Genomic DNA, 17,513 nt, shown 5'->3' with positions numbered 1-17,513 from the left:
TCCACCTCCCAGGTTCAAACAGTTCTGCTTCAGCCTCCCAAGTAGCTGGGATTACAGTCATGCACCACCAGGCCAGGCTAATTTTGTATTTTTTTTATTAGCGCCCTGGTTTCTCCATGTTGATCAAGCTGGTTTCAAACTCCAAACCTCAGGTAATCCGCCTGCCTCAGCCTCTCATAGTGCTGGGAATATAGGTGTGAGCCACTGTACCAGGCCCTAATATAAACAAGTTTTATTTCTAGCATATAATTTTTAAATTATATTAAAGTCATTTAATATAAATGAGGAATATTGTGGAGTATAAAGCAAAATATTCATGTGTCTTTAAGAGATGGAGTCTTGCTCTGTCATCTATGCTGGAGTGCAGTAGTGCAATCATAGCTTACTGCAACCTCAAACTCCTAGGCTCAAATGATTCTTCTGCCTCAGTGTCCCAAATAGCTGAATTCAGGTGCACACCACTATGTCTGGCTCAAAATACATATTTTTGTGAAGATGAAATAGGAGATTTCAAGGACATTTCCTGCTTAGAGAGGCCACTTTCCACTGTACCTCAGGACTCCAGAATGTGGGATTAGGGTGATATGTATTAGTTTATTCACATCTTTTATTAGAGACTCTTCTGTAAAAAGATTTGAGAAGCACTGCTTAGGGGCAGGAAGAAAAAGAGTGTAACATTTACTTAAATAGATGTCTGTTCATTTACAGTTATGAAAGGACTCCATTCAGTTACACATTTTTTGAAAAAGCCTAACTCTTAAATGAGCTAAGCAGGCCAGGCGCAGTGGCTCACACCTGTAATCCCAGCACGTTGGGAAGTTGAGGTGGGTAGATCAACTGAGGTCAGGAGTTCGAGACCAGCCTGACCAACATCGTGAAACCCCGTTGCTACCAAAAATACAAAAATTAGCTAGGCAGGGTGGTGCATGCCTGTAAACCCAGCTGCTTGGGAGGCTGAGGCAGGAGAATTGCTTGAACCCAGGAGGTGGAGGTTGCAGTGAGCCAAGATCATGCCGTTGCACTCTAGCCTGGGCAACAAGTGTGAAACTCCATCTAAAACAAAAAAAGGGCGAGAATAAATCTCTAATTATTCTATTTATGAGAATTAAAATTTTAGGGAATAAAGAAGTACCAATGGCTGGATTCTTACCATTTCCTGATAAAGAACCATGAGTGGAGCTTTTATCTGCTTTAGTGTCTCATTTACCTCTTTTGGTGTGAAAAGTTCCCATGATTTATACATACCTAGACTCTTGCTGCTAAATATTCTCGGCATACTTTGGTAATGATTATAATGTTAATGAACCCATACTAATGTTTACTGCATACCAGACGCTGCTCTAAGGTTTTTGCATTTAACCCTCACAGCAACCTTATGAGATGTAATTGTTCTTGTGTTTTCTTTTTGTGGATGAGGAAACTGAATCAGAGAGAGTTCAGTAATTTTTTCAAGGGCACATAGCTTACAAATATTAGAACAAAGAATGGACCCTGGACAATCTGGTTCCAGAGTCCTGTTGTTAAACATCACATTTTCCTGCTTGTCATCATAGAAATTATTAAATGTTTACTCTTTACAAGGCAAATATTTATGAAGTCATTAGAAATTCTGTTGCAGAACTGCTTTGAATCACATAAGTAGCTATTAACAAATGAGGATCTAGTAGAATTTGAGAATAATGACATGGTAGGTGCCATTTGGCTAATAAAGGAAAGAAAATGAAGCCCTGAAATGTATTTTTTAAATTACTTTCATTATGGTTGTGCTATATACATCTTGTGTGAAGTAAAGGATGTTGCTTGGTGCTATTGGGCAGGGTTTTTTTTTTTTTTAAGCTTTTTAAAACTTTATTTCAACATAACTATGCTTACAGAAATACACTCATATTTAATAATAGAATGTAACTTAAGTTTAACTTATAGTATGCAATTTGGATCAGAAACTTGGTACATGGTTTAAGATTTTTAAAAAGGACTTGCAGTCAGACTTATTTTTATCTATTACCAATTGATATGGTTTGGCTGTGTTACCACCCAAATATTATCTTGAATTTCCATGTATTGTGGGGGAGGGAGCCAGTAGGAGCTAATCAAATCATGGAAGTGGGTCTTTTCTATGCTATTCTTGTGATAGTGAATAAGTCTCATGAGATCTGATGGTTTTAGAAGGGGGAGATTCCCTGCACAAGCTCTCTCTTTGCCTGCTGCCATCCATGTAAGATGTTACTTGTTCCTTCTTGCCTTCCTCCATGATTGTGAGGCCTCCCCAGCCATGTGGAACTGTAAGTCCATTAAACCTCTTTCTTTCATAAATTGCCCAGTCTTGGATATGTCTTTATCAGCAGCATGCAAACAGACTACCACACCAATGTAAACAAAAGATGAGATCCTCCATCAAATGCTGCTCTAGAAGGCAGCAAGAACCTTGAGAAACTTACCTTTCGTTTGCCTCATAAAAAATAGCATGTGTTGCACTAAGTTTATAAAATTCGTGAAACAAAACATTGTAATATTTCAATGCCAGTTCAGAAAGTTTAGTAACTAACGGATATGGAAGAGGGTGGGAGGAAAAGCTATGTACACAAATACTGCATGTAGATTGTAAATCTACACAAACTGAGATTCAGATAATTTCTTCAATCTGCATTAACAGTATCTGTTCACTTCATCTGCTGAAGTCAACTAGAAAACACTAGCTGCTAAGTTGTTTTTTTTTTTTTTTTGACTTCTGAAAAAAAAGAAAATTAAGTTTCTTCCTCAGCTTTTCAGTCCAGAAGTGAAGGTATATCACAGGCAAGGTATTTCTTCCATTGTCAACATTCATGAGGTAGCATGCAATGTGGTCTACTTGGGTTTTAATTTGTATCAGCACTCATATGAAGAATGGTCTCCAAAGTTAATGACCACATGACTTTAGAAGTGACTCTAAAAAATAAAATCTCCCTTCTTGGAAGACTAGAACAAAACATCTAGCCATACTTACAAGCCTTACCAAAAAAAAAAAAAAAAAAAAAATGCAGCCCCTTGTGAATTATACCTTAATTTCAAAAAGTAGCCTCAATATAAGAAGCAGCTTTGAAAAAAAGAGAAATATATACAACTTAAAATATCTTGAAAACTATTTTTAATATAGATTCAAAAGATAGTTAAGAGATTCATTTTCATAAGACTCCCTTGGATTAAGGCTTATCATAATTTCTAGTATATCAAGTTTATCACTAGTTACTAAACATCAATTTATAAAGAACATGTTCTTTTTTGTTCTTTTATCAAAAGGGAAAATTCTAGCTTCAATTCTATCTAGTGTGAGGGAGAGAGACTAGAAAATAAAATTCGAACAGTTGCATGGAAATACCACATTTTTGTTTTTCTTTTCTTTTTTATTTATTTTATTATTATTATTTTTTTGAGACAAAGTCTCACTCTATCTCCCAGGGTGGAGTATAGTGGCGTAATCTTGGCTCACTACAACCTTTGCCTCCCAGATTTAAGCAGTTCTCTGTTTCAGCCTCCCAAGTAGCTGGGATTACAGGCTCGTGCCACCACGCCTGGCTAATTTTTATATTTTTAGAAGAGATGGGGTTTCACCATCTTGGCCAGGCTGGTCTTGAACTCCTGAACTTGTGATCCACCTGCCTCAGCCTCCCAAAATGCTGGGATTACAGGCATGAGCCACTGTGCCTAGCCCACATTTTTCAAATGGAAGAACTTCCAACAGACCAGAAGTTCATACTGCTGACATACTTTTCATTGAAATGATTTTTAATAAGTACAAGTACATGACATTGGGATTAGAATCTAATATAGGCCTGAGAGTTAAGTCCTTTTTTTCTGGAGGAAGGCCTCAAGTCACAATCAATTTCCAGTAATTGTTTTTTACAAATCACTGTAATAATAAGTGCTTTTAATTTCCTTCATATTTTTGTTTTTTAGCATTCTAGTCTTAAAGACTAGAATTTAGTTCAATTCCCCAGAAGTCAAATAGCTTTTCTTTTGCAATATGAGAGAATCCACAAAAAAAAAACCTCTTCCCAAACTAATTCCTAATATACAATTTGTGCTTAAATGAATCTTTTTCTATACAACGTAAATGGTAACTTAGGTAAAAATCTTCCCAGGAGTTGTTAGAAAGGTTTAAGTAGCTTTATAGTTTAAGTTTTAAAACATAAATATCTGCAGCTAGATCTTCTGTTGATAGCGATTGTTGGAGCCTAGAATTCAGCATTTACAAATTCCCATTCATGCACACAAAACACACACCATTATCAGACAACTTACGCCTCACGTCTTGAGAAGAAGAATCTTCTACTTCTTTCAATCTTTGGCCTCCCAGTAAATTCCAGTTTCAAACAACTTTTAACTCAAATTTCACTCTCAGATTTTTAACAAGCTTTTCACCCATATATCATTAATGCTTTCACTGATCTTTCATGTTGTACTGACTATTGGGCAGTTTTGTTAAAAAAACAAAAACAACACTCCCAAAAGTGCTTGATTTATTATTTAAAGAATTGGTGACCTTTTCTCAATTGTCTTTCAATAAAGATAATCCATATTAGATAAATTGTATGCTTGAAAGTCATCATCAGCTCTGTTACTGACACAGGAAGCTGGGCAGCATAGGAAGGTGATAATGCCATGTCAGTAAAAGTATAGAGGAGGCTCATCTGTGAACTGTCATCCTGTCCCAGAAAAGAGCCTGAGTGGTCTTACCTATGCCCCATTACTCCAGATTTCTACATTTGTCTTCATCATAGGAAAAGAGAGACCTCTTCCCTAGCAGTCACTCAGAGGCTACATTATTCCTCGTGACTGCCATGAACTTCTTTTCCGCATCAGGAAAGTAAGAGAGAGAGAGAGAGAGAGAAATTTCCCTCTAGTTGACATCTTTCTCCCTTAGTTCTGTGCCTTTTGAGGACAGACTCTGCATGGTTTTAAAATTATGTCTAATGTTTACACTTTATCACTAAGGGTTCCCTTTCCACAGCCCAGACCTAGACAGAGATTGATTGCCCTCTTATGAAGAAATACCATTGCAAAGAGATTTTCAGGCACATTTAAATGGAACGTATAAGGAGGTTGTCAAGGAATGAGAAAAAGTGATTATTCTCCAAAAAAAATTAAGATTTCAGCAGACTAGATTCAGAAGCACAAATTTTAGTTAAACAGAGGAAGAGACATTATTCATGATCATCATGTAAGCCTGGACTTTGGTAATTGGAACAGAGATTAACCAGCTAGTCAGTCACCTGAAAGTAGTCCTGAATCCAGGCTGGGGAAATTCTATTACCAAATAGCTTAATGTGATTAAAATTAAACTTCAGCTTTTATGCTTTAGGCCCTGAACATCTGAAGATGGTTGACATTGAAACACAATGTGAATGTTCAGGGAGATCTCTTTGTCCAAAGTATGGAGTCACAGATATTTTAAGCCAAAATGGGCTTTTGGCAGTAATCTTTGCCATAAAGCCCCAGATCTTCCCTGATAGTCTGCCCTGTAGATTTCAGCCTCTCTGGGACACCCTACCTGGCTTGATCTGCCACCAAGCTGCCATTTATCTGTCAGATGTGTCAAGATTAATAGTTTCTACCTGCTGGCTTTCATTCCAATTTTAATGGAAGCAGAGTCCTTTTTTCCCAGTGGTAGATCGATTAACCAGACTGCATTGATGGTAAGGAAGGTTAACTTTTCCCTTCAGGACCAACAGTCCTAATTCAAATATAGAAGATGAATTTTTGCTTTGATCTAGGAAAATGCATTAGTTTGATTTCTCCCTGGAGAGCTGCTCTGAGTTTAAATGTGAGTAGGCTCTTTTTAAAAACCTGCTGAGGATCACCCTTTAGAGAAAGCAGCCTGAGATTCCAGTATGGGTTTATCACTGGGTGCACATAAGCATTAGCAAAACATGAGAAGGGAATCCTGGGAATCCCCCTGTCATCAGGTGATAGTATACCGATGTCACGTTGAGGTCTTTATGTATGCTGGTTTGAAGGTTCGTGATAAGACAATTTCCTCTTATGTTTTAGTAACCTTAAACATGGGCTTACATCTTTATTTGCCCATTGTGTGCTGGAAAAACTGCTACAGCAAGCAGACCACATTTTTCCTTCATCCCAGAAGCATAAGGCCCAGCTAGAAGTTTGGTGGAGTCTACCTCTCCTTTTGATGAAGCCTTCTGAAATCCAGAAAGATACCTCTTGTGTAATAATAGTGCCCAAGTGTGTTGAACAATGAGAACACATGGACACAGGGAGGGAAACATCATACACAGGGGTCTGTTGTGGGGTGAGGAGGGCTAGGAGAGGGAGAGTAGAGAGTGGGTGGGTTGGGGAGGGATAACATTAGGAGAAATACCTAATGCTGGTGACAGGGTGATGGATGCAGTGAACCACCATGGCATGTGTATACCTGGGTAACAATCCTGCATGACCTGCACATATACCCCAGAACTTAAAGTATGAAAATACTAAGGGCAGCCAGAGAGAAAGGTCAGGTTACCCACAAAGGCAAGCCTATCAGACTTACAGAAGATCTCTCAGCAGAAACTCTACAAGCCAGAAGAGAGTGGGGGCCAATACTCAACATCCTCAAAGAACAGAACCTTCAGCCCAGAATTTCATATCCAGCCAAACTAAGCTTCACAACTGAAGGAAAAATAAAATCTTTTATGAACAAGCAAGTACTCAGAGATTTTATTACCACCAGGCCTGCTTTACAAGAGCTTCTGAAAGAAGCATTACACATAGAAAGAAACAACCAGTATTAGCCTTTCTAAAAATATACCAAAAAATAAAGAGCATCAACATAAAGAAGAATTTACATCAACGAATGGATAAAACAGCCAGTTAACATCAAATGGCAGTAATCCTAAATTTAAATCGACTAAATCCCCCAATCAAAAGACACAGCCAAAACCCAACGGCATGTTGCATCCAGACCCATTTCACATGCAAGGATACACAAAGACTCAAAGGAATGGAGAAAGATTTACCAACCCAATGGAGAGCAAAAATAAATAAATAAATAAAAAGCAGGAGTTGCAATTCTCATATCTGATAAAATAGATTTTAAAGCAACAAAGATATAGTGGTAAAAGGATCAATGCAACAACAAGAGCTAATGATCCTAACACCCAGATACATAGAGACTTAAATTCAATGAGACAGAAAATTAATAAGGATATCCAGGACTTGAACTCAGGTCCGGAACAAGTAAACTTAATAAATATTTATAGAGCTCTCCACTTCAAATACATAAAGTATACATTCTTGTCAATACCACATCACACCTACTCATAGGTTTAAGTGAAACATTGATTGGCCATTATTAATACCCATTTTTTTTTAGAATAAAGCAACATTTCTGTTCTCTCTCCCTCTTTTTCTTCCTCTTTCTTCCTCTCCTTCACTCTTTTTTTTTTCTTTCCTTCTCTCAAAAAAAGAAAAAAAAAAGAAATCAACTTGTAGACCTCTAGATCCAGTTTGGCAATGTCTCTCTCATTGCTTTATTTCCTTCCTTCCCTTCTTTCCCTCCCTCCCTCCCTCCCTTCCTCCTTTCCTCCCTTCCTAAAAAAAAAAAAAAAAGAAAAGAAAAGAAAACTTGCCTTTATTAAGTCTATTCAAATCATTCAACTTTCATACAGGCAACTCCCTTCAGTCATTTTTTTTTTTCATTTTGCAGTATTTTAAATTCTATTATATAATTAACAAAAGAAGTGAATGTAAACAGACATGGAGACAAAACTGGTTCTTGAAAGCAGACAACGTGGAGACATCCCAGGGAGAAACCGTTAACCCTTAAGTTCCCAGTTTACTGGGAGAATCAGTCAGTATGATATAGAAAAGGAATTAGTTAATTCAGCAAGACAGTTAAATGCAGATTGCTCTCTAACAGCAGATGAGGGCTCAGAAGGAGAGTCCACTTACAGTTGACATTTAAAAAATTGTATTTAGTTGCATGTACTATAGATAAATTTTGCAAACCCTCCACATATATTCTGCAATAAATTAAATCATAAATTATATAGTTAATTTGTAAAGGGATGTTTAGTGGAAGACTGATTTTTCTGCTGATCATTTCCCATGATATTCCTGATCCCATGATGGTAAACAATAAGATTTTTCTTTCTTGTGTGTAGAATTTATCCTAGATTTTACCTATATACCTCATCAAAGATCTTTTAAAATATTATCTTTATTACCATACTTGTTAGAAAGCTTGTTTTCTGTCATAAATTCTCCAGAAGTATCTTTGCTCTGAAAATAGACTAAATAGGAGAAGGTGTTTTAAGCTACTGTTGGTGGAAAAAGTAACTTTCTAATTGGGGTCCGTGCTAGAAACAGTTGTTTCCCCACTGAATGGACATGTTGATGCTTTTGGTTTAACTACTGCATTTCTCTCTGCCCCTTACCCTGCCTTCATTTCTGCCTATCTCCAAAGATGCTGTTGTTTAACTGTTTCATGTCCAGTACCATACAGGCTTCTCTTGCTCTATGCTTAGGCATCATTTACCCATCTAGTAGCCTAATCTCAGCTCTTTATGGCCACCTGAGTCTACAGTGGAGCAGGCTGAAGAGAGAGTTGGTAAGCTTCTTGATATTTTGCCTGTGTATGTTCACCATCAGGTTTGTAGAGGCAAAAATTCTGCAGGCCAACCCCTGGCTATAGAGCAGGGAGCAGGACTTCAGTGAGTGCTCATTGATTTCTCCAGCTGTCAGAAAATTTGCACCCAGGAGTGAGCAGGTGCCTTCGCTGCCTTTGGCAACAAATTGGGGACTTGACTCCCTTCCCTTCTCTTCCCTTTTCCCTTCCCCCTCCCTCCCCTTCCCATTTCCCTTCCTTCTCCCTTTCCTCTTCCCTTTCCCTTCCCTCTTCCCTTTCCCTTTCCCTCTCCCTTCGCTTTTCCCTTCCCTTTTCCTTTCCCTTTCCTTTTACCTCTCCCTTCACCTCTCCCTTCCCTCCCCTTCCCTTTCCCTCCCCTTCCCTTTCCTTCCCCTTTCCTCCCCTTTTCTCCCCTCTCCTCTCCTTAGAAGGAGCTTTGCTCTGTTGCCCAGGCTGGAATACAGTGGCATGACCTAGGCTCACTGCAACCTCTGCCTCCCAAGTTCAAGTGGGTGCCTCCCTAGTAGCTGGGATTACAGGAACATGCTAGCATGGCTTGCTAATTTTTGTATTTTTAGTAGAGACAAGGTTTCACCATGTTGGCCAGGCTGGTCTTGAACTCCTGACCTCAAGTGATCCTCTTGTCTCAGCCTCCCAAAGTGCTGGGATTACAGGTATGAGCCACCACACCCAGCTAGGACCTTGCATTTCTAAGCAGTCAGAGGATGCAGTCTCTAAAAGGGAGTTGATGTTATTTTCAGGCTGGGTGATCAAGGTAAATAACCCATTTTCTTTTGTTTCATTGTGTTATTGTTTTCTCCAGAACTAACTGTTCACTCATTAGGAACTGTTAGAGGTGGCTTCACAGTATTGATTACTATTTGTGATCCATTTGTGGCACATTCTTGAATCTTTCTTTTTTTATTATTGCATTTTAGGTTTTGGGGTACATATGCAGAACATGCAAGATAGTTGCATAGGTACACATGTGGCAGTGTGATTTGCTGTCTTCCTCCCCTTCACTCACATCTGGCATTTCTCCCCATGCTATCCCTCCTCAGTTCCCCCCCTGCACTGTCCCTCCCCTATTCCCTGCAATAGACCCCAGTGTATAGTGCTCCCCTCCCTGTGTCCATGTGTTCTCATTGTTCATCACCTGCCTATGAGTGAGAATATGCGGTATTTCATTTTCTGTTCTTGTGTCAGTTTGCTGAGAATGATGTTCTCCAGATTCACCCATGTCCCTACAAAGGACACAAACTCATCGTTTTTGATTGCTGCATAATATTCCATGGTGTGTATGTGCCACATTTTCCCAGTCCAGTCTATCATCGATGGGCATTTGGGTTGGTTCCAGGTCTTTGCTATTGTAAACAGTGCTGCAATGAACATTTGTGTGCATGTGTCCTTATAGTAGAACGATTTATAGTCCTTTGAATCTTACTTTCAAAGTACGGAAGGGAGAAGGTTTAACTTGCCTGAAACCATTTGAACTGATACTACTGTTCTATTATAAATGCAACTTGTAATTTATTCCTTACTGTCTTAGCTCTGAAATGTGCCTATAAAGCTGCATAATGTAAACTGATTTTAAAAACCATAGCATCAACTACTCTGCTGGGGTCAATTTTTAATATCCTGAAAAGGCTTAGGAATCCAAACCCAGTTTAAAACTTAGCCCAGTTTATTTGTAAGTGGAAACAGAAATGTCAGTCTGAGAGTATATTGTGACAAATCTCTGGGAAACGTGTCCTCCGTTGATTTGTGTCATCATCCCTGGAAAGAGCACATGAGGAAATAAGTCTTCCCAATCCAAATTTCCTTTTGATAAAACCTTGGCAAACGCTTTTCTAATCCTAGGTTTCAAGTCTTTAAGAATAATTTTGGTGGATGATGCATGCTTTGAGGATATGATATTTTAAATATCATCATATTGCTTCCAGACATCTGAGGGTTTTAGGATGCATATTAGTATATATCATTTCTCCTCTCCCTCCCTACACATGTGTGAATGTATATGTGTTTGTGTTTTCTGTCATATGAAATCAGTCAGAAAACCAGACCTTGAGCAAGTCAGTTAACCTTTACAGGCCTGTCTTCTCATAGTATAATGTAAAGGAATTTACTGTATTTAAATTTTAGCCCTTCACAGTTGTAAAATTATTTTATTTTACTGGAAAAGAATTTGGAGTCCACATGCTTATTTGTGTCCTTCATATGTAGATAACATAGACTATGTTTTATCTCTGAGAGCCTAAAATAATATGATTCACATATGTAGAACTAATTTTTTTTTTTTTTTTGAGACGGAGTTTCACGCTTGTTACCCAGGCTGGAGTGCAATGGCGCGATCTCGGCTCACAGCAACCTCCGCCTCCTGGGTTCAGGCAATTCTCCTGCCTCAGCCTCCTGAGTAGCTGGGATTACAGGCACGCACCACCATGCCCAGCTAATTTTTTGTATATTTTTTAGTAGAGACGGGGTTTCACCATGTTGACCAGGATGGTCTCGATCTCTTGACCTTGTGATCCACCTGCCTCGGCCTCCCAAAGTGCTGGGTAGAACTAATTTTTTAACTTTTATACTTTAATATGTAAACTAGAGGGAGGGATTTTTAAAAGCAAAATCTTTGACTAAATATTGCTTCTACACCTAAACTCAGTCTTCATCATCGCCCTACCACTACCAACTTCAGTGTTTAGAAACCATGAACAAGAGGTTATATTAACAGATTAGTGTTACATGGAGCTCTTGTAGTGTCAAGAGGTAGTGGGGAGAAATTCTCAGCCTGAGTCTCTAAGGCTGTTACTGACTGATTAGCATAAGAAGTGGTCTTGGGCCAGGCATGGTGACTCATGCCTATAATCCCAGCACTTTGAGAGGCCTAGGTGAGTGGATCACTTGAGGTCAGAAGTTCAAGACCAACCTGGCCAACAGTGAAACCTCATCTCTACTACAAATACAAAAATTAGCCAGGTGTGGTGGTGGGTGCCTGTAATCCCAGGTACTTTGGAGACTGAGGTAGAAGAACTGCTTGAAGCTGGGAGGCAGAGGTTGCAGTGAGCTGAGATTGTGCCATTGCCCTCCAGCCTGAGCATTGCAGCGAGACATAGACAGACAGACAGGCAGACAGAGAGACAGACAGATAGATAGATCACACTCAAGACCACTTCCATCTAACAGGACAACCTGACTGGTTTCCTGGTTTCCATATACTTTCAGGATAGTGTCCTTCCAGCTTAATTTAAACTTTATACATATCAGAGCACCAGTTGCTGCAAAAAGAAAAAGACAAGAACAAATAATCAATAGACTCTTAAAAAAAACTTAATACTTCATATATCTCTACTTCCTAGAGCCACTAAAGGCTGTCTTTTAGAGTTAATTCTTTATTGCTGCCTTGCAAAGACGAGGACCATAGCTAGTCTTTGCCTGCTTTCTTGATTCTCACACACCATTAAGATTGAAGCTAATTTGTCACATTGACACTGAGGAATGTTATTATTCAAAGCCGAGTTAAAAAGGGATTTATAGAGAACAAAACCAATAAGCCAAGCAGCTCTGACATTTAATTTTCTTGGAAACCTTTCCCATCAAACCAGGCGAGTCTGCACACTACACATTTGCAAAATGAAAAGTGGTGTTGTAGTAGGATAATCTCCTCATATAAACGATGAATGAATAATTTGAAAGAGACTTGATATTATAGAGGGCCCTTTCTCCTCTTGTCCTCTCCCATCCTACCCTGAAATGACATTTATGGATGGATTCCAGCTTTTAGAGGTGATATGTTAAGTTTTATTTTGTTCCATATTTTCCATAAGAATTGAGAGTTTGGGGAAGTGAATACAGATGATTTTTATTTATGTTTTTGGCCACCAGTTCCAGGTTTATCCTATTAAGAATATTGCTTCCTTGGTCCATCAGCCCAAAGGGTCAATAAACACTGTCCGTCTACCAAGAGTTCCTTTAAAATCCTAATATGAACTAATTAGGATTAGTTTAGGACACTGTTGGCTTCCTAAGGTACATTAAGCTCACAGAAGGAATCATATTTGAGGATCCATTTAGCTTCCTGTTTTAGTCAGGCTGGATAATGCTAGTTGCTTTAATAAAGAGCCAAAATTGGCCCACCTTTAAATTCTCGCGAGAGCGGTGTCTGCGTGTCGGGACATGCGGAGAGTCTCACTTTCCGTCATGGCACTGAAGGTAGCAACAGCCTCTGGCGGCGCTATGAAGGCAGTGCTCCGGCCAGCCCTTCTGTGAAGTGCCTGGGAGGTTCTAGGTGCCCATGAGGCCCCCCTCGAAGAGCATCTCCTCACAACAAATGATTCCTCCATCAGCTAAGTATGGCGGGCGGCACACATCGACCGTGATCCCTGGTGATGGCATCGGGCCAAAGCTCATGCTGCATGTGAAGTCTGTTTTCAGGCACGCCTGTGTCGGGTGGACTTTGAAGAGGTGCACGTGAGTTCCAACCTTGATGAAGAAGACATTAGCAAAGCCATCATGGCCATCCGCCGGAACCATGTGGCCCCGAAGGGCAATATCAACACCAACCGTAATCTGCCACCATCCCACAAATCCCGAAACAACATCTTCCGCACCAGCCCGGACCTCTATGCCAACGTCATCCACTATAAGAGCCTGCCAGGTGTGGTGACCCGACACAAGGACATAGACATCCTCATTGTCCGGGAGAACACGGAGGGTGAGTACAGCAGCCTGGAGCATGAGAGTGTGGCGGGAGTGGTGGAGAGCCTGAAGATCATCACCAAGGCCAAGTCCCTACGCGTTGCCATATGCTTTCAAGCTGGCGCTGAAGAGCGGGCGCAAGAAAGTGACGGCCATGTACAAGGCCAACATCATGAAACTGGGCAACAGGCTCTTCCTCCAATGCTGCAGGGAGGTAGCAGCTGGTTACCCCCAGATCACTTTCAAGAACACGATTGTGGACAACACCACCATGCAGCTGGTGTCCTGGCCCCAGCAATTTGATGTCGTGGTGATGCCCAATCTCTATGGCAACCTGGTCAGCAATGTCTGCTCAGGACTGGTCGGAGGCCCAGGCCTTGTGGCTGGGGCCAACTATGGCCATGTGTACACGGTGTTTGAAACAGCTACGAGGAACACTGGCAAGAGTATTGCCAATAAGAACATCGCCAACCCCACAGCCATCCTGCTGGCCAGCTGCATGATGCTGGATCACCTCAAGCTGCACTTCTACGCCACCTCCATCCGTAAGGCTGTCCTGGTGTCCATGGACAATGAGAATATGCACACTCCAGACATTGGGGGCCAGGGCATAACATCTGAGGCCATCCAGGACATCATCAGCCACATCCGTGTCATCAATGGCCAGGCTGTGGAGGCCTAGGCTTGCCCTGGAACCTTCTTGGTTTGCTCCTCAGATCCCCCTTCTCACTCCCGCACCCCAGCCAGCCTGATAAGCAGAGCCCAGAATAAAGCAGCTTCTCCCCTCCCTCCCCCCAAAAAGCCAAAATCTCAGTGGTTTGACATATTTATTGTTAATGAAATTTCTGGGCCCAATGCAGGTTGACAGGAGGTGAGCTGGAGAGGGTTCATGCTGAGCTCTGTGTCTACCTGCAGGGAAGTAAGAAAGCTAGTGGATGGAGCATCGTGCAAGATAGGAGTGGGTGGGTAGGGATCCAGGCCATTGACTGGAACTCAGTCCCATGTCCCCATATATCTGCAAGGGAACTTTGGAAATGTAGTTTAGCTCTGTGACCTGCAGAAGGAAGAAGCAAGTTTGGCAAACACATAGTATTGACTCTCTTAGTTCTCTTTCCTCTTACTACCCATACCTGCATGTGTACTCCCAGTCCCAGAGAAATCTACTTATGATGTCACCAAGGCATTTAATTTGACTGATCTAGTGGTTAGGCAAATATCCATCTGCTCCCGTATTATTCTATTTGCTTTTCTTTGGAAGGAGATGACCTTTACACAGAGAGGAGGACTTTCCTGCTATGAAGGGTAAACATGTATAAACATGAACCCTCTTTAAATCACCATGTTTTTAAAGTGGAATTGTGCAGGGAGTGAATGCCAACTATTGGGAAAAGCTTTGAATGATTGTTCCTGTCTACCAAGTTGTTCCTCTGTGGGGAAGAAGAGAGAATTCTAGGGCTTCAAGATAACCAGAAGATAACCAAATGATTTTTTAAAAACTAGAGAGATTTTAGCTTAAACAATAATGGAATAAGGTATCACCAAGTGTCTTATAACAGAAATTTACTTGACAATTTGAGACACGGCATTCTAAAGAGATTGGTTTATGCCCCTTGACTGTATTCCAAAATTCAGGATCTAAGAAATTCTCAATTCACGTTGGTTCTTAACTAAGGAACCATTTAGATACATGAAGGACTTATTAGAGGAGGCCGAAAGTAGGGAAGCAAATTGACAAGGAACTAATAAGAGCTAAGGATTGTTTTACATGTGTGAGTTTTTGGGTTGTATACATAAACTTTGATCAAATACTTCAGCAAAGCATGATAAAGGCATAGTTTGGCATTATTTGGTATGCAAATTTCTATCCATGGACATTTTGGGACCATCACATATGGCTATGCTTTTGGTTGGAAGCCCATACTCCAAGAGGGATGCAGAAAATGAAGTATTGCTTTCTTATTGATTATAGTACTGACTTCATCTGCCAGGAAAAGGCTGGCACTGCAAGAAGAAAAAAATCTCATCACCATGGCAACGGAAATCTTAACTTTGATATCATATGAAAAGGAAATTATTTTTTCTCTGTTTTTAAGAATTGCAATTTTGTGAATGTGGAAGTGACCTTTGGTAACCGTGTTTTCCTAGAGCACCTGAGCCAGATAGTTAATGTCCAGGGTGAAGACCTTTAGGACTTTTAATATGGCACTTCTGATTTTATTTATATCAGGGGAAGAAGCAATACTTAGACCATGCAAGATACCATTTTCCTACCAAGACAGTGACCTCATTTTCATGCCAGAGATATCTCAAGGGTAGAAGAATAAGAAATTTCATATGCTGAACTTTGCTGGATATTGCCAGACCCCCAGAAATGGAGTGAAGGAGGAGGTAATTAAATTAATCTCTATTGGATGTTATTATTCTCTTTTGCTGCTAAGTCAGTGACCCCCTTCTGCTGTCATTAAACCCATTAAGATGGAACTAGCCCGATAAAGGACATCTGATTATTCTGGTCTAGAAAACAGCTTTAAAAACAGAGTTGTGGAGAAATCACTTGCCTTCTTGTTTTAAAACCTTAAAATGACAGTAAGTCTAATCAGCCATAACTCTTCAGTAAAGTAGCAGGTGAGGGGTTGAGTACAAGAAGAAACCTGTCATTTATTGGTCACACACTTTGTGCTGGGCACTGTGCTAGTTGCTTGAAGTATTCAGACCATAGCGTGTGTTTTTCTTCCTTGCTCCTATGAACAAAGAGGAATATTGGCTCATACTGGATGTTACTAGAGGCGGGCACTTTTGTATGAGGATCTGAACTAACAATTCAACATATCTTTAGCCATTGGTGCCAGATATGTTATGATTTGGTCAGAGTTATTGAAGAGCTAATATTTCAATTAAACAGTAGTTCTTGGCAAAGAAAACAAAGTCCCCAAAGTACCAATGGTTCATTTTTATTCTTAGTGATTAAAAACATTAAATCACTTGTCATTTAAAGTTGAGGAAGTGATAGACTGTATTTTTGAGTAGTAATATTATGAATAGGACTAAAGGATTGGGATGAGAGGATCTATAAGCAATACAACCATGCAGAAGTTGTTGTTTTTTTTTTTTAAAGAAAACTACGTAGAGGGAGGCAAACTTGGAATAGGCAGTCAGTTTCAGCAAAGCACAGTCCCCTCTATAATCTTAATACCAGGTCTTCAATTCACCAAGTTTTCTCTCTCACTATTCACTATTTTAGCTTAGTAAGCAAACTTTCACCTGTGTTAGTATGAAATAAGTCCCTTCTCCTCTGAAGTTTTGAGACATGTTTATGAAAGTCACTATATCTGGCAGGGTAGGCTGTTTACACTATGGTAACAGTCAACCACAAAATAATCATAGATGACAATCATACAAGTATATTTTTTGCTCATGCCACATGCCAACAGGGATGCGCTACAGCTCTGTTTAATGTCATCCTCACTCTGAGACCCAGGCAGATGATGTCACCTCTGCCTGGAACTCTGACAATTTTGTGGTACAGGAAAAGAAAATTTTCTCTTATTAATCACTGGCCATTAAAGTCTCCTCCCCAGCTTCCTGCTTCTACCTGGTCAAGATTCATATGTTGTCATTGCGCAATGGAAAGCTATTGAATAATCTGAGGTATAGTAGTGTAGGAATCAGATTAGATTTTTAGAAGCTGGGAGATAGAAGGCAGGAAACCAGTGGGAGCCTATTACAATTTCCTGCTGCTGGATGTGGACCCTGCTGTGAATGAATGATGGGGTGAAATCATGATGCTGCCACCCTGTTATTTAAAACCTGACTACTGATGCACCCAGACTGCTTGAATATGTCTCTGTGGTGCGACATGCCAGAGTGGCCCAACTTCTCAAGACCAACCTTTCCAATCAGATTAGTTTCCCAGCTCTACCCCTATTCCACTCTGTCCCACAATAGCTCCAGCTAGCTGTTTTGCTGAGATCCATGTGTGTCCCATGGCCAAAGCTGCACAAGCTCTGTCAGCTTGAAGAACCAGTGTTTGGATGCAGGAGGAAGTTGGGAAGCCATTAAAATCACAAGGGAAGGATACATTGAGGTTTATTACCTGGTAAGATATAGAAGGCAAGAGTTTCAGCTTGGGTAATTGAAAGAGTAAGTCCATTACCAAGATGGAGAACTCAGGGAAGCAGTTGAATATGTACTGAAACTAGTTTACTACTCTTATTTT

The 17,513-nt window shown here is 40.2% G+C and overlaps 1 protein-coding gene and 1 pseudogene across 17 annotated transcripts in view; both read left to right on the top strand.

The window, feature by feature from the left end:
* TMEM108 (transmembrane protein 108) overlaps positions 1-17,513 on the top strand; it is a 337,717-nt gene that overhangs the window by 130,107 nt on the left and 190,097 nt on the right. The gene's annotated exons all lie outside the window — the stretch shown is intronic.
* LOC128929991 (isocitrate dehydrogenase [NAD] subunit gamma, mitochondrial pseudogene) overlaps positions 7,624-17,513 on the top strand; it is a 96,190-nt pseudogene continuing 86,300 nt past the window's right edge. The window contains exon 1 of the transcript XR_013528635.1: positions 7,624-15,685. The product of XR_013528635.1 is annotated as an isocitrate dehydrogenase [NAD] subunit gamma, mitochondrial pseudogene (transcript). The remainder of the gene's footprint in view (positions 15,686-17,513) is intronic.

Source organism: Callithrix jacchus, chromosome 17, assembly GCF_049354715.1.
Source record: "Callithrix jacchus isolate 240 chromosome 17, calJac240_pri, whole genome shotgun sequence".
NCBI classification, from domain to species: domain Eukaryota; kingdom Metazoa; phylum Chordata; class Mammalia; order Primates; family Cebidae; genus Callithrix; species Callithrix jacchus.
Note: the sequence above shows the minus strand (reverse complement) of the source record. Positions and strands in the feature narration are given on the sequence as shown.